Source organism: Pongo pygmaeus, chromosome 8, assembly GCF_028885625.2.
Source record: "Pongo pygmaeus isolate AG05252 chromosome 8, NHGRI_mPonPyg2-v2.0_pri, whole genome shotgun sequence".
Lineage (NCBI taxonomy): Eukaryota > Metazoa > Chordata > Mammalia > Primates > Hominidae > Pongo > Pongo pygmaeus.
Genome location: NC_072381.2, coordinates 7,994,889 through 8,019,413, shown reverse-complemented (window position 1 = coordinate 8,019,413; position 24,525 = coordinate 7,994,889). Strand labels below are relative to the sequence as shown.

General features: G+C 37.7%; 1 protein-coding gene across 3 annotated transcripts in view; it reads right to left on the bottom strand.

Annotated features, from left to right (window-relative positions):
- Positions 1-24,525, bottom strand: part of TAF3 (TATA-box binding protein associated factor 3) — a 200,590-nt gene that overhangs the window by 72,239 nt on the left and 103,826 nt on the right. Inside the window, exon 2 of one of the 3 annotated variants that reach the window (XM_063669535.1) lies at positions 14,885-14,971. The exons of the other annotated variants lie outside the window; for them this stretch is intronic. The gene's annotated coding sequence lies outside the window, so the exon portion shown is untranslated. The remainder of the gene's footprint in view (positions 1-14,884; positions 14,972-24,525) is intronic. 3 annotated transcript variants of the gene reach the window in all.

The following is a 24,525-nucleotide window of genomic DNA, read 5'->3' as shown; positions in this document are numbered from 1 at the left end:
CTGTGGTTGAATGGGACAGTCAGGGCTGTGATGAGGGTCAAATTCCTGTTAAGAGCAGAAGACCTGCACAGACAGCCTATGGCTGAAATCCAACCTGCAAATGTGATTTTTGTGTATGTGGGCGGCACAATGTTCTAAACATTTTAAATTCACTTCTAAGAGTTAAGAGCCCAAAAACGACAAAAAAAAAATTTTTTTTTAACTGTATTTCCTGCCTTTACTAAAACATCACAAGATCTAGAACTCCGCGCCCACATGCCTCGGCTGCCCACTTGGGATGGGGCCCCTGGACTTCACTGTCACCACATTCCCCAGCTCTTCTTGGGATCTGTGTTTGCAACCCCTAACAAGAGAGCTGGAAACGGACCTAGCCCAGGATTTTCTCAGTCAGCAATGTCCTAGGACTCACTTGGATTCCCTCAAGTTTTCTCTGGGAAAATCCAGCAGATTTTGTTTCAGAAAGCAAAGCTTATAATTTTATGGGCAAATCAGCAAGACTGTGTTACAGTACTGTTACTCACATAAAGCAATGTCATATAAATATACAAGTACATTTTGAAATGTTTTGGCTGAAAAAAATGTATTATAATTTTCAGCTGAAAAAAACCTGAACTACTGGAGATAAGTTCTATAAATAAGCCAATGAAATTTAATTAAAGCAGATGCCTTAAAATATGTTTGATAAAATATTTACCCTAAGTATCTTTTCAGATAAGTAATATTTATATACTCATTCTATATGGGAAGCTCGACTGAAATCGACAAAAGGCAATTTATGCATCGTCACGGGTGACTGCCAGACTGACTCTCCTTTTCCCCGGCTCTCACAGAGGGATGTCTTCCAAATCAGAATTATAAGAACATAACTAATAGAACATTATAGAACTTAATAAAAATGTCAACTTGTCACCTCTTGAGATATAACTGAAGTGGAGGCACATGATACAACCCCACTTGTGAAGCAAAATAATTGACCTCAAAACAAATATTCCTGACTCCTTGAAGCTGTACTAAATTTGACACTTTGGGAGAAAATGACAAGAAGTCATTGAATATAAATTATTAAAAACAAAGAGAGTTCCAAAGTAAAATTTTACTGACTTTAAGAAACTAGGACCCCAGAGCCAGATCCAACACAAGGATGTCTCTCCCCTGTTGCTGACACACATGCTCCAGGCTCTCTATGACCAAACACCCACGAGTGTAAAAACCCAGCTACCACAACCCTGCCCTTTTCCTCAACATTGCCACACAGTTCAAGTAAATAAGTTCTTGTATTTACTGACTCCATGAGAACTTACTGTTTTCCAGACCTAACAGACACAGTCAGAAGGAAAGGATTTCACGGCCTCGAAGGCACTGGCGCAGCAAGAAGGATGTCCAGGATGATGAGGATACAGTGAGGCAGTAGCGAAGCAGAGGGCAGTGGCTCTTCCTCCTTTGCCAGATTGTGCCAAAGAGCACATTTGCCTTGATTACTCTACTTCACAGCCCACTCACTCTGAAACTCTTCACTCTCTGACCTGCCCCAGCCATTCACTGGAAACACTTTCCCCATGGTCCCCTGTAGCATCCTCATGTCCAGTTACAAATAATCCCCACCCTGATGACCTGTATCTAGCAGCAACTGCTGATCACTTTTCCTCTTTCTTGAAATTTTATTATTCATTTGAAGTTTAATTCAACAAATATTTACGTATGCCTATTCGATGCCAAACAGTAAAGAACTACTAGAGAGGAAAGACATTCTACCTGTCAGCAAATTTGATCTAGCAGGCTAAACATGGTCACTCAGCTTGCTGGATTAATCCTCCTGAAAGACAGCTCTCCCAGCGGAAATTTCTCAATGATTCCCATGCCTTACCTTCAGCTTCATATTTGTGGCTCTCTATAATATGTTTCCAACTTAACTTTTACTCTTATCTTCCTTGACTTTTCTTCCTTCCAGCAGCACTGTACCACTTCAACAGGTCATGAGCTTTCCACTTCTGTATTTTATATTGTTTTCTTTTTCTTTTCTTCTTCTTTTTTTTTCTTTGTTGAGACAGGGTCTTGCTCTGTCTTCCAGGCTGGAGTGCAGTGGTGTGATCATAGCTCACTGCAGCCTCAAACTCCTGGGTCCAAGCGATCCTCCTACCTCAGTCTCCCAAGTAGCTGGAACAGCCGTGTGCCATCATACCCAGCTAATTTTTCTATTTTTAATTTTGTGTAGAGACAGGGTCTTGCTCTGTTGTTCAGGCTGGTCTCAAACTCCTGGGCTCAAATGATCCTCCCATATCAGCCTCCCAGAGTGCTAGGATTCCTGGCATAAGCCACCATGCCTAGCCACTATGTTATTTCTTAACTGGAATGCTTTTTTTCTCACACCTGCTTATTGAAATCCAATCTACTTCACAAGAACTGTCCCAAATAATAATTCCCTTCATGAAACTGCTCCCAATCTGATTTGCACTATCCATTCCTCAAATCTCCATGGCAGTTTCTAACTTTATGAGAACTGCACACTGTTTTTTATACAGTTGTTTATCTGAGTTATCCAGGATTAGGAAACTATAAGCTTATCAAAGGCATGGACTGTGTCTTAAATCATTTTTGTCTTCTGAACCTTTTAATTTCAATCTATAAATATTCATCAGATAGTTATTATATGCATGGCATCATGCTAAAAATATAGTGGGTGCTTAAATATCTATTAGATTTAATTAAATTTAGACTGAATCATCTGGTAGTTTCCTGATAAGAGATGTATGGGAAGTAAATGTTTTCAGACTCCACATGTCTAAAATGTCCCTATTCTACCCTCTGACCTAACAGCTTGGTTGAAAATAGAATTTAAGGTTGAAATTATTTCACTCAAAATTCTGATGGTATGTACTACCGTCTTCTAACCTTCACCACTGCTCCTTCGTTCTGACTCCATTATGAATTGCAGTCCTTTGTATGTCACTGGCAAGCACGTATAATTTCCTCTTAATCTCTGGTTTCCTCGAATTCGCAATAATGTGCCTTGGTATGCATTTTTATTCAGTCATTGTTATGGGTACCTTTTAGACTCTTGTAATACAGATTTATATGTTTTTCTTCCGAAAAATTTTCTTGTGTTATTTCTTTGATAATTTCATTTCCTTTAGTTTCATTGTTCTCTCTTCTTAGGACTCCTTTTAGTTGGCTATAGGACCTCATGAATTAATTCTGTAGTTTTCTCACATTTTTTTCTCTCCTATTGTCCCTCTCTTTATCTAACTGTTCAGGTTTCCTTAACTTTATCTTAAAAACCCCTCTATAGAACTTTTTCTTTTGGTTATTATATTTTTAATTTCTAACTTGCTCTGGCTCTTTGACAGCTTGTTCCTCTTTGACATTTTCTGCTCTTGTCTCTTGGAAGGGGTGTAGGTAGGGGTGTGTATGTGTGTGTGTGTAGTTTTCTTCTATTTCCTACATTGTCTCTATTTCTGAGGTTTCAGCTTCTGCTTTTCATGTGGGATACCTTTCATGTCTGGTAGTTACTGGGTGCTTAAGCGTGAGTCACTGGACGCTCTATATGTAAAATGTTTGGGACTTTGCTAACTGGCGGGCTTCATTGTAAGATAATCTGGCTCTAAAATGTTATCGTCAGTATGTATTTTCCCCAGGACAGCTCAGTTTTTTCAGAGAATCCTCCAATTTCCTGCACAGTAGGAGTCTGATGGAGAATAGGGAGGAAAGTCTCACCTGTCAGTGTGGAGACTGACACCTAGACTGCATTTCAGTACTGAGCCCAACTCAGTACTTGGCACCCAATGTTTAGCCAATAAACTAAAATGTTGAGTTTACTAAAAATTCAAATGTTTTTGCTAATAAACAAACATGCACAAACAGACTTTTATATCTTTTACATCCCTGCCTTCTGGAGTTCCTGATGACCCCTGTTTCTGAACTCTTGGAGAGCAATCATCTCGTTTCCCATAATCTTCTCCTCTGCAGGCTGGTATGTTTTAGCTTCCTCTACTCTGCTAAGTCAGTTCCCACTTTCCATCTCTTCCCTTGCTCTCTTACCCTTACGGCTTTATATATTTTTTAATATCTTCCTATCATTGTAGTGGGGTTTAGGAAAAAGCACAAATGAACTCATGGGTCAATCCACAATGACAAACAGAAATCTCTGCTCCCTCAGGATTTAACTCCACTGTTCCTGAGGTTCAGTTATTGATCAACTCGCAGTCTCTTTCAACACTTAGCATTCGGCAGTTTCATCCCTTCTCATGAGCTTAGCTGTCACTTTAATGTTGCTGACTCCTAAATCTTTATCTTCACTTCTTTCCTCCTCTCTTATCTCAGTTTCATTTGCTTTGATTTCCTACTAGGCATCTTGGCTTGACTATTTCACTATCATTTCAAATTCAACAGGTCATAAATTGGCCTCATTATTTCTCTGTTAAAGGAGGCTCACGTTTTCTTTTTTTTGTCTGACTGGCCGTTCAAATTCTCTCAGTCAACTAGAGACATGAGTTTTCAAGCCTTCCCACTCACCATCCATATCTAGTCACTAAACAAGTATTATTCATTTCCCTTCAAAAAATCTCCCGTAATCACCATTTTCTTTATTATTCCCATTTGCTACCTCAGGTGAGGCCGCCCATCACGTTGCCCCTGAACTAAAATGTAACAGCCTGATAACCATCAACAGTCCACCTCCACCCTGTCCTCCTGCACAGTGGGGCCCATATTCTGCCAATGCTGTCTTCTTATCCCCACACACCTCCCCATCCCTAGCCACACCAAACTCCCAAGGCTCTCCACTGCCTCAAGTTAGGGATTTTTAAACTCCATGAATCTTTAGGCAGGGATGCCACAAATGATTTAACCTACCTAAAAATATGTATTTATTGTTTTAAATCATAGGACTCTAAGTTTTATTTTGTTGAAAAAATGTTTTATTAGTAAAGACATTTATATTTCACATCTAAATACAGGTATCTTATTCTGAGATTTAAAGCACTAAACAAGCTGGCCACCATCTATTGCAAAGTCCCCTCTAAGCGGCCCTCAATATAAACCCCACTTTCCAAGCAGGATGTTCCACTGACTGGTCTTAAATGCGAGCTCTGTTCCTTCCAAATTATGCAACCTTGCGCACTTTATTTAACCTCACTGTTCCTTCGCCGACACTTCTACAAAACAGCATAAAAAAAGCACCCCTTTTCTAGCTAAGAATAAACAAGTTAAAGCATGTAAGAGTGCTGAGCACAGGGCCTGACTCATAGTAAATGCTCTTGAAATGTTAGGTGCTGTGACTATTACTATTCCCTGTGACCTGTGTGTGTGATTCCCTCTCACCTGTTACTCATCCTTCAGGATGGCGCACAACTGTGAGGAGAAGACAAGCCACAGACTATGAGAAAAATATATTCAAAAGGCGTATCTGATAAAGGACTGTCACCTAAATATACAAACAAACTTTTAAAACTCAACAACAAAAAAATGAACCATTCAATTTAAAAATGGGCAAAAGACCTGAACAGACACTTTACCAAAGATATATACAGATGGCAAATAGGCACAGGAAAAGAGGAAAAGATGTTCCACATTATATGTTATTAGGAGAATGGAAATTAAAACAACAATGTCCCACTACACACCTATTAGAATGACCAAAAGCCGAAACACTGCCATCACCAAATCCTGAAAAGAATACAGAGCGACAGGAACTCTCATTCACTGCCAGTGGAAAGGCAAAATGATACAGCCAATTAGGAAGACAGTTTGGCAGTTTCTTACAAAACTAAACATACTCTTACCATAGGATCCAGCAATCACACTCCTTGGCATTTACCCAAATGAACTGAAAACTTGTGTCCCCACAAAAACCTGCAAACAGATATTCAAAAAAGCTTTATTCAAATGCCAAAACTTGGAAACAATGAAGAGGTCCCTCATTTGGTGAATGAATAAACTGTGGTACATTCAGACAATGGAATATTATTCAGCACTAAAAAGAAATGAACTATGACGCCATAAAAAGATATGGAGGAATCTTAAATGCATATTACTAAGTGAAAGAAGCCAAACTGAAAAGGCCACATACTGTATGATTCCAATTACGGCATTCTGGGAAAGGTAAAATTATGAATACAGTTTAAAAAAAAAATCAATGGATGCCAGCGGGTACAGGGAGGGAGGGATGAAGAGAAGCAACAAACAGGATGTTGACAGCAGTACAACTAGTCTGTATGATACTGCAACAGTAAATACATGTCTTTATACGTTGTCCAAACCCATGGAATGTACAACACCAAGAGCAACCCCTAACGTAAACTATGGTCTCTACTGACTATGATGTGCCAATGTAGTTTCATCAGTTATAACAAATGTGCCACTCTGGTGGGGGATGTTGATAGTGGGGGAGGCTGTGGAGGGAGCAGGCAGTGGGTGAATGGGAACCCTCAGTACTTTCTGTTCAATTTTACTGGGAACTCAAAACTGCTCTAAATAATAAAGTCTATTAAGAAAAAAAAAAAAAGATGCAGCTCAGGTCCTACCCTCTTCTGATATGCCAATCCATAGAAATCTCTGCTTTTTCTCAACTCTAAAAGAACTTGCTGACATTTGATCCTTAATCGTATAATGCTTTAAACTGTAAGAGAGATCCTCGTCTTATCTCTCCAACTAGAAGCTCCCAGGGATGACATTTTATAGCTTTTGACAGACCCCACAATGCCTAGTAAATTACAAAAAAGAAAAAGAGAAATGAAAAATTTCAATTAAGCAAGGATTGTTTTACTTCAGGAAAATATTATTACTGTGCTTGTTTCATTCCCAGAGTCTTGGAAGCAACACGCACACAGCTAATGCTCTGTCTTCAGGGCCCGTCTTCCTTGTTGTCCCCTGGGTTCATGTGTTATTTGAATACTGTGGTTAGAGTCACGTCCTCTCTCTGCACGATACAACCACACTAGACCAGGACACCGCCGTGTCTCTTAGATTATCCCCACAGCCTCCATCAGGACTTGCTGCTTCCCTCCGTGAGCCCCTACAATCGGCAGCCCGAATGAGACTCGAGAGTGCTCTACTCCTCCACACAGGGCTTCCCCGGGCTTCCCATCTCCCAATCCTACCTGAAGCCCTCGTCGTGGTCTATAAACGCCCTCCGTACTAGGCCATTTTTATCTCCCTCTCCCTCTCCCTTGTTCAGGTCCAGTCGCACTTTTCTCCTGAATCAATGAGAAGTCTTCAGCCTGAAGGCCTGGAATCTGTGCTTCCTCTCTTTGGAATGTGCTTCCCAAGTGGACCTGCAGGGCCTCTCCCTGATTCCCGCAAGTCTCTATTTAATTCTCACTTATCAGAGCCCACTTCCCTGAATATCTAAAATATGAAATGAACCCCCAGTATTCTCTGGCCGTCTACTTAGCTTTAGCTTGCTTGCTTGCTTATTTATTTATTTATTTGAGACGTATTTATTCATTTATTTATTTATTTATTTATTTATTTATTTATTTATTTATTTATTTAAGACGTCTCGCTCTGTCACCCAGGCTGGAGTGCAGTGGCGCAATCTCGGCTCACTGTAAGCTCTGCCTACCGGGTTCATGCCATTCTCCTGCCTCAGCCTCCCGAGTAGCTGGGACTACAGGTGCCCGCCACCACGTCAGGCTAATTTTTTGTATTTTTAGTTGAGACGGGGTTTCACCATGGTCTCGATCTCCTGACCTCGTGATCTGCCTGCCTCAGCCTCCCAAACTGCTGGGATTACAGGCATAAGCCACCGCGTCCAGCCGCTTTATTTTTCTTCTATTTATTTATTTATTTATTTATTTATTTATTTATTTATTTAGAGACAGAGTTTTGCTGTTGCCCAGGCTGGAGTGCAGTGGCACGATCTTGGCTCACTGCAACCTCTGCCTTCCAGGTTCAAGCGATTCTCATGTCTCAGCCTCCTGAGTAGCTGGGATTACAGGCACGCACCACCATGCACACTGATTTTTGTATTTTTAGTAGAAATGAGGTTTCACCATGTTGGCCAGGCTGATCTTGAACTCCTGACCTCAAGTGATCCACCGTCCTTGGCCTCCAGAAGTTCTGGCATTACAGGCATGAGCCACTGTGCCCAGCCTCTTCTTAGTATTTATTAATATTTATTGTTTTATGTGTTTTTTCCCCCAGAACAAAGCTTCATGACGGTACAGACTTTGGTTTTCTTCACTGATGTATTTTCAGCTCCTAGAACACACGCCTGCTGCATGGGAGGGGCTCAATGAATATTTTTGAAATGAATAGGTTAGGTAGTAAACTGATCGCATTTGATGTTTACAACTGCAATTATTACTGCTCTATATCATAGTACTTTTAAATATTAAAGGAAGGGAGGCTGGGTGCAGTGGCTCACACCTGTAATCCCAGCACTTTGGGAGGCCAAGGCAGGCGGATCACTTGAGGTCAGGAGTTCAAGACCAGCCTGGCCAACATGGTGAAACTCCGTCCCTACTAAAAATACAAAAATTAGCTGGGCGTGGTGGCAGGTGCCTGTAATCCCAGCTACTTGGGAGACTGAGGCAGGAGAATCGCTTGAACCCGGAAAGCAAAGGTTGCAATGAGCTGAGATCATGCCACTGCACTCCAGCCTGGGCGACAGAACAAGACTCTGTTTCAAAAATAAATAAATAAATAAATAAATAAATAACAATAAAAGAATGGAAGGACATTAAGATTTTTATATAAGGACGGAATGCCTACCACATTTCATTGAATCTAAGATGTCATCAATTATAAGACACACTTATTTTACATGCCATTAACGAAAAAACTCCTGCCAATTAAATTTTGACAATGCATTTTTATCACTTAGGATTTTATTTTAGACTAACTGAACACTAACTTAGATTTTCTTAATAGATCACTCATCTATACATTTAAAAAAAGTGAAGTAAGTTGGTTAAGGTAGTCCCAAAAGTTCTTTCCTTTCAGTTTCTAATTCTTCTGAACTATTTTTCAACCTTGAGTGGTCAGAATTTGTGCCTTGCCACACAGTATCAATCTCTATGCTATCGAGAGTGTTAGAAAGGCGGCATTTTGTGCTCAATGAGCATCTCTGGGATTTTCCTACAAGCCACTGACACTCATTCTGCAGGTTTCGGTGCATGTGTGCAGGCGGTGACGACCATGTCGTGACAGCTGCCAGGCAGTGACTGTGAGATGCATCTGGATTTCAGAAATGCTAAAACTGGGGGGAAAACGTGCATCTTTGAATCCATAAAACATGTTTTATTTTCCTCCAATATTATAATAGCCAAAGAACAGGCTTAAGATGTTTTCCATAATTTCATAGTCTATACTGTACATTCCTTTTCTATATGGGCTTTTCTCTTTTGTCCCCTGCCCCTCTGAGGATTGAGGATTACAGCACAAAGAATCATCACTAGAGATCTATGAAAGACAGCACTGATGTGTATATGTGCGTGTGCAAACGGTGAGGACATTTTCACTATCACTTCACTACTGTGAATACTGTCCTACTTTTCTTTCTACTTGGATTTGAGGAGGAGGGAAAGAGACAGGATGAGAAGGAGAGACAGGAAACCCAGCACAGAAACTCCCTTAAAGATGTTATCACAACTCAAACAGTCACCTTCAGTCACACATCTGCTGTCCAATAGCCCAAGTGAGGTGTCGCCAATGGTTGCATCAGAGCTCGCCGTGCAGCCTTTGGCTCCACACTGGCTATTTCCCTTCCTCAGGTGGGTGCCATGCATGAAGCTGCTGCTCTGGGGAGATGCAGAGTGAGCAAGATGTGATCTATCTCTTTCCACTATGTGCCTCTGATCTGGAATTTATTTCATGTAATCACTTGTATGTTCAGTGAGCTGACATTTTAAAAAGCAAAATGCCATAGTGTTTGCATTCCTACAGTGAATTTCTATGTACATGTTAACTGTTTCAATAACATGAAATATAAAGGTAATCTTGAAGAGAATATAATACCTTCTTATTTCAAAGTAGCCAGGTATTTTTTTTGGTTTGCTTTATCTTATCCCCCCTTAAGGCAGTAGGCTATCATATCCAACTATAAGGATTCAGGCAGAATTGGGTTTCCTTCTAGTCTTGCTCATTTAATATTAAGTGGAACATAGGCTGGGCACAGAGGTTCACGCCTGTAATCCTAGCACTTTGGGAGGCCAAGGCGGGAGGATCACTCGAGCCCAGGAGTTCAAGACCAGGCTGGGCAATATATTGAGGCCCCCGTCTATACAAAAAAATTTAAAAATTAGCTGGGCGTGGTAGTGCATATCTGTATTCCCAGCTACTCTAGGGGCTGAGGTGGGAGGACTGCTTGAGCCTGAGAGGTTAAAGCTGCAGTCAGCCACGACTGTGCCACTGCACTCTAGCCTGGATGACAGAGCAAGACCCTTTCTCCAAAAAATAAAAATAAAAAAAATAAGTGGAACATAAATCAACATCAGCTACACACTTGTATTTTGGACTAAGAATGGGGTTAACACAACTGATCTTTACATTGGGAGTACTTCAAGTTAGAGAATAGAGGAATGCTTTGTTTTGATTGGTGATTCTGGTTACACATTTAAAACATGACCCCAGACTCATAATCCATCTCTCTCCTCCCTCTCTCACTCTTTCTCTCTGTCTGTCTCTTGACCTTTGGATATTTGCTGCAAAAAACACTGAATCAGTACTTCCGGCATGTGTGCTATCTGCTGGAATACTGGCTAGTGGAGATGCCATTCCCTCTCTGTGGTGGACTCTGCACACAGTATTCCATGAAATTTTTGTGTTTTCCAAGAAGTGGGGAAAAGAGAATTATCTGACCAGGTGAAAACTGACACTACCCTTTAGTGCACAGATCTATTCCTTATACTATTTTAAACAGGATCAATTGTCACACTGACTGATATAGGTAGCATGTTCACCTCCTTTTACTTTTTAAAACAGGGACTATACTCCCAGTATTGAATATGCTCCGAGTTAAATTTCTAAGACTCCGTTTTTCCAAGAAGTAACTAAAACATAAATCCATAGGGGATCTCTGCATTTCTGTATCTCCATATAGGGTGGTATAATAATTTTCTTGAATAAAAGTAATTATAGGAAAATATATTCTGGTTGCATATCTCTAGCACTTTGTACTCCTCAAGACCCAGTACATTTCTATTATTTCATCTGCCACATTATATTGTAATGAATTCATTTCTGTTTTTGTCTTATCCATGAGGCCAAAGACAACAAAACAATACTTTGAGCAGGTAGGAACTGTCAGTCATTTCTGTATCTAGTCCTTTACATATAGTTAACTGCCCAGAAATGTTTGTGGATTAAATGAAATAAGCAATCAGTATTAATACTTTTGCCTGATTGATTACCCAGAACTAATTTACATAATAAAATTGCAGAACATACAATGAGATTTGAAAACATGGGCTTTTTATCTAAGAAATCCATTTAAGACTCTTCAAGGTATAATTACCATTTTCTTGCTTTTAGAACCTTCAAGAAAATCTGTGGTCTGTTTATTTTATAGTCTCATTATGTCAGAAGTGTAAAATATTGAGAACCTGTCCCTGTGGTCTACCAGACTTAAATGATGGGCTGAAATTCCCCAAGATGCAATGTTACAATTAACAAGAATTTCAAGTATCCATGGAAAATCTATCGCAGGGGAAAATAGTAAGGGAACTCTGTCATAATGAATTTCAGGGTCAGCAGGAATATAAATATGGCATAGTGGTTAGGAACAGAATTTCTTGGGGTTCAAGGATCAAGTTTGCCATTGATCAGCAGTAGCACACACACAAGTTACCTGACTTCACAGTGACTTCATTCATCATCAGTAAAATGAAGATAGTAACAAAACTGACTCTGAGTTACTATGAGGGGTGAATTAAATGAGATAATGTGATACATATTAAACACTCAATGCATTTTGACTACAATGCAGGTGGATTAAGTATAATATCTAAATAAAGCAAAAATTAAAAACACCAGGCAGTATTACTATTATTATAGTATTAGATGCTTTTACTGGCATCAGATGGCTACAGACTTCACTGGTACTGTAGAGTCAAATTAAGTTCTTCTTGTTCTATTTATAGTGTGCAGCACAGATTTGGTAGAAACAATTCTGGAAAGACAAACTTGTGGGACTTATAAAGATCCTTTTCCTTCTAGAGATATTAACATCTTATAGGTGCTACAAAAATATAAGCCCTTATATTTTTATATACAAAAGTATAAAAAATATATATTATAGATAGCAATATCCTGTGCTACTTTTGTAGTGATAACAGAAAAAAAAATGGATACCAGTATCGGGTATATCTATAGAACTGCTGACTATAAATTAATCAAAATTATTTTCTCAGCTGTATTCTATTTCTTAGGGAATACATGACCTATTCTGATCAAACGGCGCTTAAAAATGTTGATGACTGTACTCAGGTACTTTTCCCTTAGTGTCCAACATAAAATAAATTTGACTGCCAGCTACTATATAGAATTAAGTTCCCATTAACTAAACAAAAAGAAGAAATTGTACTGTAGTTTAATACACTCCTTATAGCTTTAGAAAGGCACTGAACATACACATTTACCTTTTGTTCCAGAAGATTGTGTTAGAGGAGCAGAAAAATCAATTTGTACTCCCTACTCTAGAAATAGGGCTGGACAAGTCTATATACTAAATGGTCTGACATTTAGCATTACTCACTAATAACCTATTCATGGATGGTTAAGAATTTGTTATATATAATTCAAGTAAGTATCTATTTCTCTTTTTCCTCCCTTTCTACCCACCCACCTCTTACCTACATATGTATCTTGCTTATGTAACTGCTAGCCTTTTAGGATTTCTCTTAGGCTGTATCTTTTTGTTTGTTTGTTTTGAGAGGGTGCTACTCTGTTGCCAGGCTGGAGTGCAGTAGCACAATCACGGTTCACTGCAGTCTTGACTTCCCTGGGCTCAAGTGATCCTCCCGCCTCAAGCTCCTAAGTAGCTGAGACCACAGGTGTATGCCACCCCACCTTGCTATTTTGTTTTTGGTAAGGTCAGGGCCTCCCTATGGTGCCCAGGCTGGTCTTGAAGTCCTGGGCTCAAACAATCCTTCCACCTCAGCCTCCCAAGGTGCTAGGATTATAGGTGTGAGCCACCACGCCTGGCCCTAGGCTGTATGTTGAATACTTACACAGACATGTAATTTCTTACTTGGACCCACTCTTACTGTTCTCTTTTCTTGTCATGCCTGGACATTTTTTTTCCATCTTACCACTTTAGAACCACTGTAAAATTAAAGCTTAGATCCAAAATGAGCAGAAAGAGTATTTCATATTCTTATTTATTGGTAATGTTGATTAAATAATATAGCCTTATTATATTTTAAAAGCAAAAAATACAGATAAGCAATGCAAACATTAAAAAATATATAGGGCGAGGCACGGTGGCTCACACGTGCAATCCCAGCACTTTGGTATGCTCAGGTGAGTAGGTCACTTGAGTCCAGGTGTTTGTCTATAAAATTACAAAAATTAGCCGGGTGTGGTGGCACACGCCTGTAGTCTCAGCTAACCTGGAGGCTGAGACAGGAAGATCACTTGAAGCCAGGAGATGGAGGTTGCAGTGAGCCAAGGTCAGGAGCACTCCAGCCTAGCTGACAAAGCCAGACCCTATCTCAAAAAACAAACAAAAACAAAAACAAAGCCCCCAAACAAACAAAAACATCCATAATCCTACCATCCAGAGGTACTACTTCCTTGTATGTATCTTACTTCACACAATCATTCTTTAACTGTAAAGAACTGAATTGATAACAGTAGTCTATTAATAGATTTTAGAAGACTATTACCAAAAAAAAAACAGAAAATAAATTATTCTCTCAATTAACACAAATGAAGAGATTTTCATAATTCTAGTTACAGTATAACTATAGTACAGTATAGTTGAAGACCTGTCTCTGTATAACACATTTTCTAATATTTAGAAATTAAATCCTTCTAAGTGGATAGAGAACAGTCTGGAAGGCAAAAGCCTCCCTTAAAAACCAAACCTAAAATACAGTTATTACATTAAATTCAAGTTTCTGCTAATTTTGCTTTGCAACAAAAGAATAAATATTCTCTTCAAGACTCCATTTCTAACAGTAGGGGCAAATGCAGAACACTTAAAAAAATTCTTCTGTGGAGATGCAAATTTTGACATAAGTACCATGCTTTCAACTACACAGTGTAACCTACTTTATAATATGCCTACTTCTCCAGAGGTCAGTCTTCAAGAAGTCTCAGTATTTCAGAATATATAGTTCTCTGAACCTGAAAACAAAAGCTGCTAAATGACAGCTACAAGTCCACTGTATTACTTGATAAGAGAAAGGGCCCCGGTCTTAGGCCATTACCTAGATCATTGTGAGTAGAATGACAGAAAACCCCAGAAGGAATAGAAAAATTACAACATTCATCCTTATCTGTTCTAAATTGCCAATACAACGTTCATGATTATTAACACAAGGGCAGTCCTACAAGCTTCACTGGCCCACCTAGGAATTACAGTAATTATTACTGATAATGACACCCTTGAGTCAACAGGCAAAATATGTTTGAAATACTCTAGTTAGGAAATTCATAAAACCTATGACACAATTTGAAGATTTCCATAAATGCATTAAAATGGCATTTTTTGACACAAAAGGTAAAATTACATGAAAAACACATTTATGTGACCCACTCAGTTACCTAAAGATGCAGGATTAAGGTAATTCTGCTATAGTGTAACAATTTCAATTAGCTCACTCAAAAAATACTTAAGTACTTCCTATGTGGCACTAGGTATCAGGTACTGGGACACGGCAGTGAGTTAAACAGGCAAAAATGCCTGACCACTGGAACTTATATTTTAGTGGAATATACAAACCAGTAAGAGTAGTATTTACTTCCTTGTCCTTTCATTGGAGAAGGCCAAAGGTCTCTAAATCAGTGTTGTTACTCCCATCTTATAGATCTAAAATAGACACAAATGGAAGAGCTCTTAATCCTTTGTTTTACAGCCAAGTTTTAAAGACTAGTCCCTTTCAAAATAAAACGTTAGAGGCCGTAAAACAAATAATTCTTCATCAAACATTCAGAACTCCAAAAAAAAAGAGGGGGAGCCAAAAAACAATGTCCAGGTTTTGAGAAGAAAATCTTGACCCTGTGATTCCAAGGGTGATGACATTTTTAAACATATCCCGTTATTTCTGCAACTTCCTTGTTGCTGAGAAGAAAGAAAAGGCAACAATGCCTCTTCATAAGCAAAACATGATTATAACTCTTATTTTATTAACATAATTTTTATACTTTCTTTTATAAATCTGGTTGGGTGGTACCTATTATATTATCAACTACATATATTATCATATTTATTTCATCACAATTAAACATCACAATTTAAGGAGGAAGGGGTTATAAGTGATTTTTATGAAGTAGAGTCTGAAAAGATTCTGGGCATTATCTGACGTTAAAATATAGAGCAATTATTTTTGTAGATTAGTTGTTAGGCAACTCATAAAATATTCTGATGCCACATTATCTACAACCAACTATGGAGAAACTGAGATACTGGTGGAGGAGGGAAGAAAGGACATTTGCGGAAGACAGTGGAGGGAACAAAAGAGAGGCAGAGTTGGGAAATTCTCTTCCACATTTTCAAGCCTAGGCTTTAGAAGTGACAATTCTTAAACATTTAAACAACTAGCAAAGGACTACTTGAGTGACTTCCAACCACCAACATGTTGGAAGATGTTCAGAAAAACACGTAGAAAAAGGTCAATGTGAGTGGAGAATGGAGAGAAGAATGAGAATGGCAATTACATGGCCACCATGGACAAAATAATTGGTGCTCATTATCCTCCCCTTTGCAAATTTAATGACTCAAAACCATTTGAAATTAATTTTAAACTCATGGACATGAAAGATGAGTATATAACATTAACTCAGAAAGTGTTCTCTGAATGAGGACTCTCCACAATACTTGGGCATGACCAGTGCTTGTTTCTTTATCATTTGATAAGTCACCTAGTTATCCCATTGTCATGATCTTATCGTTTTCTGTGTTTATCCCCCACCCCATGTGTAATATTTTCCACGGTAGGCCACTTTCATCTTTGGACTCTCAACCTCTAGAATACCACTACTGATAATATACATACACGTTGAACCAAATTGTGAAATACTCTTAATTCGTTCTGACATTGTTAATACTAAAATGCTACAAAAAGTTGTTATGATAAAGTAAATTTACCCATGATTAAATAGCAGCAAAGTTTAACAACCATTGCTTACTAATCTTAAACTTGACAGAGAACTGAAAATTTTATTTTAGATATAATGGGCTCAAATTCAGATTCTAAAAAGGAAGAAAAAAAGAATTACTGAAGTAACAGTATTAGTGGATAAATTTTAAAGACATATTTTGTTTTAATTTTCAACTGACCAGAGTAATTATACAGATTTTAAAAGAACTTATAGATGTAATGCTGAACCTCCATAGTAAACAGACAATAACTCATCTAAGCAGCAGCAACAATTGCTCACATATAAAAAGCTAATCTCATAAAGTCTCATAAGAACATTTTGTTCTTTTAAACTGTAAAATACAAGCACTTTGCAATTCTGTTTATACTATATGGACCTGGTAATACTTTTTCCTAATCAGATATTTGAAAAGGGATTTTTAGCCCAAATGAATCATCAAAATTCTGAATTAATGAAGTTTAACTTTTACTCAATCAAGTATGGCAGGACTTACTGAACATTCACAAAATGTACAACATCGTAGTGGCCAATCCACTTCTTCCTTGGCTTAATAAAAAAAAAGTTTGATATATTAAAATATGAACCAATAACCCATTGAGGGAGAAAGTAAAGAGGAAAATATCATATGATTATTTAGGTCATTCAAAGAACACCTACAAATTAATTTACCCTTTCTCAGTCAGATCAGTAACATCAAAAGTTAATTTTTTTTAAAGATCAGAGATCTTCAATATTTATAAACAACAAAATCCTTTCTAAAAGCAAAACTTTATACATAATTATAAAAGGCAGTTGCCCAGGCTGCTCTTGAACTCCTGGGCTCAAGCAATCCTCCCGCCTTGGCCTTGGCGTTCTCAAGTGCTAGGATTACAGGCGAGAGCCACTGCACCTGGCCTTACCAGCCTTAAGAGATTATCACAATCCCAGCATATTCTTCAATTAAACTAATCGAGGTATTGAAATTGTAAAAAATCTTACTTTTCCTTCCTTCCTTTTTTCTTTTTCTTTTTCTTTTTTTTTTTTTTTTTTTGAGATGGAGTTTCCTTTTGTTGCCCAGGCTGGAGTGCAGTGGCACAATCACGGCTCACTGCAACCTCTGCCTCCCAGGTTCAAATGATTCTCCTGCCTTAGTCTACCAAGTAGCTGGGAATACAGGCGCACCACCATGCCTAATTTTTTGTATTTTTAGTAGCAACGGGGTTTCACCATGTTGGCCAGGCTGGTCTTGAGCTCCTGACCTCAAGTGATCCACCTGCCCCAGCCTCCCAAAGTGCTGGGATTACAGGCCTGAACCACTGTGTCTGGCCAGAAATTTTAGTTTTCAAAGACCACCATGTAAGTTTGTTATAAATAATCAAAGTCAGACAAGAAGCACTCCATGCTTCTAAAAGAGGTTAACACCTCCATATTACCACTGTCACCAGGACGAAACGTATTCACATGCATTCACTTGTTGCCTACAACTAAGCCAAGGTGACTGCAAAGCCAAGGTGGTAAGTCAAGGCTGAGCCATTATGGCAGAGCCTCGCCTGACCTGCCAGAGGGTCCACACACATGTCCACACCGATGTAAGCTTTCTGGTTCCATTTGATGAGTAAATGTGTAATGAACATAGTTATTTAAAAGATCAGCAAAGAACTACAATTCTAGTCAAGTACACATTTTTGAAATTTAAAAATAGACCTTTATCCCAAGGTTCACAGAAAACTGGTGAGGTTGCCAGTATTAGTTAATACCTCTGTGGTCTCCTAAGGGTTGAAATTTGGTACCCTACCCATTTGAAAAAGTGAATTAAAAAATTATTTATATAGTTTGAACCTTACAAATCTAGAGTATTTCTCACTTTAACAGCATGAAACAGCAGTAAGGTATGAGGAAACTAAACTGACATAATTACCCCAGAAGTAGAACCCTTAGCCATCTATACTTTCTAAATAACTTATGTTCTAAGTGAGATATGAACATGTTTGTGTGATATGATAAAGTGAAACAAATGTGACAACCAGAGAACTAGAGTTTACATTTCATGTCCCTCTCTCACCACAAGGAAAAAAAAAAGCACAGATGGTGTTCTGTTGGGGTGGTGAGATTATGAGCGTTTTTCTTTTTCAATTTTTCTGTAATGTTACACATATTTAAAAATAAAAAAAGAATAGATTTTTAAAGGATATTTGTTCACTCACAGGATCACTACCAAGATAGAGCATTCTTAACTTCTACCAAAAGAAATAAGCTCCGTGTTAGGAAAGGTTAAAGAGAAAATGGTAGACATGCCCACATAAAGATGTGCAAATGACCTACACACTTGACTTTGATGTTTGTTATTGTTTGATAGGCAGATTCCCGGACTTAACAAGCAAAGCTCACAGGGAATTTCAAACTCCTAAATGAAAAAGCAAGCATAGACACTTACTAAGTCAAAACAGCTACATTACAGAACAAAAAGCCCACACTACTCAGACGACCTTCTAAAATCAACACATGCTAGCAGAGAACCACCGCTTTCTTTCATGATTTTGTACCAATATGCTTTCTCGTCGGGTTAGCACAAAATAAAACAAACTTGGTGTACTCTACCAAAAAAGAAGTTTTGGCTTTCCATTTCTCCCTCACACTTTCTCAAATACCCTGGCACCACATTTAGAACAGTCAGTCACAAACACTGTCTAAGAATGATACATTCAAACACAACCGCGTCAATAGTCAAGACCTTGGAAGCATTCGTTTGAATGGCATTGGTGTGTGCAAAGAGAATCTTACCATAATGAAACGATGGCCTAAATACTGTCAACTACAGACTTCAACTGTCTGAAATTTTGTTTCTATCAAATTATTAACAATTCAAGTACAAATTATCCTTATACCTTGGAATACTCCTTTATTTTCAAAATGAAATTGAACAGTTCCATTATAACTTCATATCAAATGTTAGCTTTATACAAATTTCTTAAGATATCTTGCCTTGGTTTCTGTATTAAAAAGTCAATTATGTGCAAGAATTCAATTTTTCCCCATTTATTCTAATACAATGGATGATCAACTATAGCAATATTTGTATAGTTACTCAAAAAATTGGGAGGGTCCTTTTTTTTTTGTATTTAAAAGCAGGGAGGTACTCTTTTTAAAAAAGTTTTGCCATCATGTATCCGCTACTCTATTGAATACAGGATGAAAACCAAAGCAACTGTTGGGGGAGGGGGGCTTTTTTTTTTTTTTTTTTTTTTTTGCTATACAGCAAATACAGCATTACTTCAAAACTAAAATAAAGCCAGAAAAAAGTGATTAAGCTCTTTCTGAGATATTTTAAACATAAAGATATGGCACATACTGGAAGAATAAAAGCATTAGTTTTCATTTAATATTACAGAATACAGATATTAAAGTTCCACCCCACCCCAAAGGACAAGAGTCCATTTTCATAACACACACAAAACCTACAACAAAAGGTAATAAACAGACACATAAAACACATTTATATTATTTCAGATGTGAAACAAAGCAATTTTAAATTACATCTGACACTCTGTTCTTATCACTACTCTATTTTTTTAAAAATATTTTTTTAAACACTAAGTTGAATGAGACACCACTCTATTTCTGTTCACATACCAGGAATTGAGGATATAGAATGTTAGCCTCCAACATGCGTGGTTTTGCTATTGGAGAGTTCTGTCATATTCATAGTAGAATGTAAATATGGTTGCTTATATTTAATGACTTTTATTTATTCATATAGAAAGAAAAAATTTGTAATAATGATAGCATGAGATAATTAACTGTTTGGTAGGCAGACCAGAAGTCCTATATAGATGATTTATAATACATTAAGAGAAACTAATGTTATTAAGTGGTTTAAGTGTAGAATCTGGAAGATACAAGTTTTCTAATAAGCCTATTATTTGTGACAGATCAAGACACTGATCCAATTATGCATTTTAACTGCTTTTGTTATCTCTAAAGTGATAAGGCTGAGATAAAAGGAACTCCAAATGATTTCTAAATATTTCAAGAAGTAGCATTGTATTGAAAACAGAACACCTTTTATACGTTCCAGTATGTAAAACTGGCAGTTAGTAATGAAACACCAATAACTTAGTAATAAACTATGATCAAGGGATTGCCAGCCATCTGTTTACAAACCTATTATTTAAATGAGGACAGTGTACAACAGAGTCAACAATCGAGTCTCAATCACCAGGCAGTCATCTCAACGTGTTATGCTTTTATTCAAATAGTTTTACTTAACATAAGAACAACTTACTTTATTAATCAGCACATTGTAATTTGCAATGTCTTGGGATTTAAAAAGATATTGAGGTATCTGTTTGCTATTTGGAATACCACTTGATAATCATCTATGTTTTACAGAAAAGAGAGGCTTAGAGAAATTGAGGAATGAGATTAAGACAGTACAACATTCACAGTGGAAAAGTCCCACAAGTTTCTAACTCACAAATTGGTCCTCTGATTCTATGAAACAGCAATAAAGAAATCTACCACATTAGGACCCAAATAAAACCTAGTCTAAAACCTTTTCACAATTAACATTAGTTCAGTGATAGTTTGTTTATTCAATGAGCAAAAACAAATTCAAGTAGACAGAAATACTCAATTATAATAAGGCTTGAGAAATCTGACAAGATTCCAGAGGCAAATATTTCTTTTAAAAATTCCTTCGAGTTTGAATACTGAGAGTTGAATTTATTAAGTAAACAGGCCATCACTGTTAAGGAAGTAACATAAAACAAATATGAACATAATCTATTCCAATTCAAGTCTGACAAAAATTTGTGATTCTTGGAGAGGGAAAATTATACCTTTATATTTCAATATATCTATTAACTAGCATATTCTTAATAAATGTTCCCTGAAATAAGAGAAATATGATTTATCCTTAGCTCTGGCATTTAAGCTTTTGATCATATGACAATGTCAGAATTAGAAAAGAAAAATCATTTTAAAATAAGTAGCTTCTTAAAAAAAAATCCAGTCTTCCAAATTTTCTTCTACAATATTCAACTAACAATAATATCAGCCATTTGGCTGAAATCTCAAGATTTAAAAATGCAAATCCTTGAAAAAAGAATATACAACCTTACCTGAAATATTCTCTGTAGTGATCATTTTCAAACTTTGGTGGTGACCCACAGTAAAAGGTATTTTACACTTTTCAATACAGATTCACACAAATATATCTGTGTAAGTGCAACAAAAGTTGAAATAATACCTTGTCTTACTAGGAGCTATGTATTATTTAATTTTTTAAAATGCTGGTTTCAACTCACTAAACTGATTTAACAACCATTAATGGGTCATGACCTGAAGTTTGAAAAACACTGCTCAGAAAGTTTAAACGGGGGAGGGGAGGTATCAAAGAAAGTTGATAAAGTACTTAATTTAGCTTTGAACAAAAATATTTTGGCTAAGTCATAGAAGACTAAAAAGTGAGAATTTTTAAAGGCAGTAGGGTAATAACCTCACTCTCAGTAGCCTACATACTACATTATATTTCTCAGCAACTAAAGTGGAAAGGATAGAAAAACTACCAAATAAAACTGCTCTTCCCTTTTACTTCAAAGTGAAGCTAATTATGTATTTTATTAATTAGATTTCAGATACTAGACATTATTAACAAAGCCAAGGAAGAATTAAGAAATATATAATATGGCATTGCAGTAAAGAAAAGTAAAAAAAAAAAAAAAACTTAAAAAAGAAATATATGTCTGAGGCAGCTTCTGGCCTAGAAAAGAGCTCCTGAGAATTATCTAGGGATTCCAACTTCCCTCAAACAGAACGCCACTAATATCCTCCAGATTGGCTGGCCCAACCCCTAACCACCTCAAGAAAATGTTTACATTAAAGCTAGGTTCAAATGGAAGGTCAGTTAGCTTTAAGATTTGGGAAACCAGCAACAGCTTTTTAGCTACAGTATAAATCACTGTTAAAAAAATCATTAACTTTCTAAATTGACAAAAACTCTATTTCATTGCTACCAAATTTCCTTCAAATATTTGGTAAGATAAGCTTTATTTCAAGAATGTTTTACCCACAATTCAAAAAGCTTTTCAGATTTAGCCATATTATTTTAAAGAATGACAACAATTAACTGTGATTTTCATCTCAATTCTGACTTCTAAAATGGCAGTTTATATCAAGTAAACAAGATAAGGGATTTATATCGTACAAATTCAGATTTGTTCTTTAGAAACTGTTTCTGTGAATAATACAGAATAGATACCAGAAGATTATTTTCTATTTCATTATAGGCTACACAAAAATCAACATGACTTTATTTGGAATAAGACGACCAGAAATGTTTTTATCATTTAAATTGCAGAACAAAATGCAAAGCATAAAAAGCTCAACTTCAGGAACAAGATTGAAATGACACAACACACCCATAGCATTCATCTAGTGGGGGAGAAAACTCAACACATGAACCAAGCATTTACACACACACACACACACACACACATACACGTATGTTTAAATTTTTTAATTTTTAAAATTAAAAAATTATTTATTTACTCAAGAAATAAATAAATTTTGTCACGCAGGCCGGAGTGCAGTGGTGTGATCACATCTCACTTGCAGCCTCGATCACCTGCACTTGAGAGATCCTCCCATTTCAGCCTCCCAAGTAGCTGGGAATACAGCCACATGCCAACATGCCCGGCTAATTCTTATTTTATTTTTATGTTTTGTAGAATGGGTCTCCCTACGTTGCCCAGGCTGGTCTTGAACTCCTGCGCTCAAGTGATTCTCCTGCCTCACCCTCCTAAAACACTGGGATTACCGGCATGAGCCACTGCACCCAGCCTAAGTTTTAAATTATTTGACACTAACATTAACAAATGAAAAACTCATTACAGAATATGAAAGGGGACTAAAAATGTATACAATGTTTTTCTATGTACATACAAGGGAAAAAATGTCATGAAGCATACACAGTCAGCCCTCCGTATGTGTGGGTTCCACATCTGTGGATTCAACCTACCGTGGATCAAAAATATTTGAAAAAAATAAAAAGTAATAGCAATAAAAACAGTATAAAGACTACAGCATTTATACTGTATTAGCTGTTATAAATAATCTAGAGATGATTTAAAGTATATGGGAGGGTATATGTAGGTTATATGAAAATACTACACCATTTTACATAAGGGACTTGAGCATTTGAGGATTCTCTATGGGGGGTCCTGGAACCAATGCTCCACGGTTATGAGGGACCACCGTACTATAACCCTGTTCCCATTGGTGCTCTGTATGCACATTATCATTTAAATACCTGCACGGCTAGTATTCATTCTAATTCTACAGGTGAAAACATCAAGCTTGGGAGGACCACAGAACTTGCTCACATGTATAATGAACCTAAGTAACACCAGGACAGCACACCCTGCAAGATTTCAGCAAGGACTTGGTAGGACCATCCCTCTCCGGGCTCAATATTGTCCACTTCACCATCACAAACTGCTTAAGAGACCAAGCCCCAGATGGGGCCTGCAGAAAACTGAGTATCACTTTCCCCTAGGAGATAATCAAGACCAATAATCACATTTTACATCCCCCATTACCTTAGCCAGAAGCTAGGCCTCCTAGGACACCCAACTGGATTCTAATTCTTACACGGTTTCCGGCCGCTAGTCGCACTCAATCTCCCGTTTTTTTCAGATTCTGTGCCCTCCGAAATGCACAATCTGTCATTAGCAAAATCTCCTCTACGTCCAGGGGCTTTTCTAACTGTTCCCTTCACCTTCCTGTTAAAACTCTGAGGAGTCTACCTCCATCATAGCCCCCCTCAACTGGTAGCAATTTCTTCTTCTGCATACCACGCAGCAAGTTGTCTGGAGGGGAGGTGAGTGCCTCCTTGCTCTTCATTTTGCTTCTAGACTATTTTCCCTCCTTCCTTCCACCTGCTATCCCTCCTTGTAGGAAACATCTTGGAATGAAAGGGTTATGCCTCTTCCTTTTTTGAAGACTTTAGTACCTGGTTTACTGTTCTCTCCACTTCTACCCAAATGTTCCCAGGCAACAGATAGAAATATGGTAGAGATACGGTCTACGGAATATAATACATCCAAAACCTAGCTAAGCTTCAGGCTGAGTGCCTGTGTCGGAGGTCCCAGCTTGCCCCTTCCTGACTGATGTCTGGAGGCCTGCCCCCTGGTGCATCTGCTTCTATATCAGCAACAGGAGGACAAGCATAGAATCAGGCCCAACTCCACCCCAGGACCCACATTCCCATCATGCTCCCAGCTC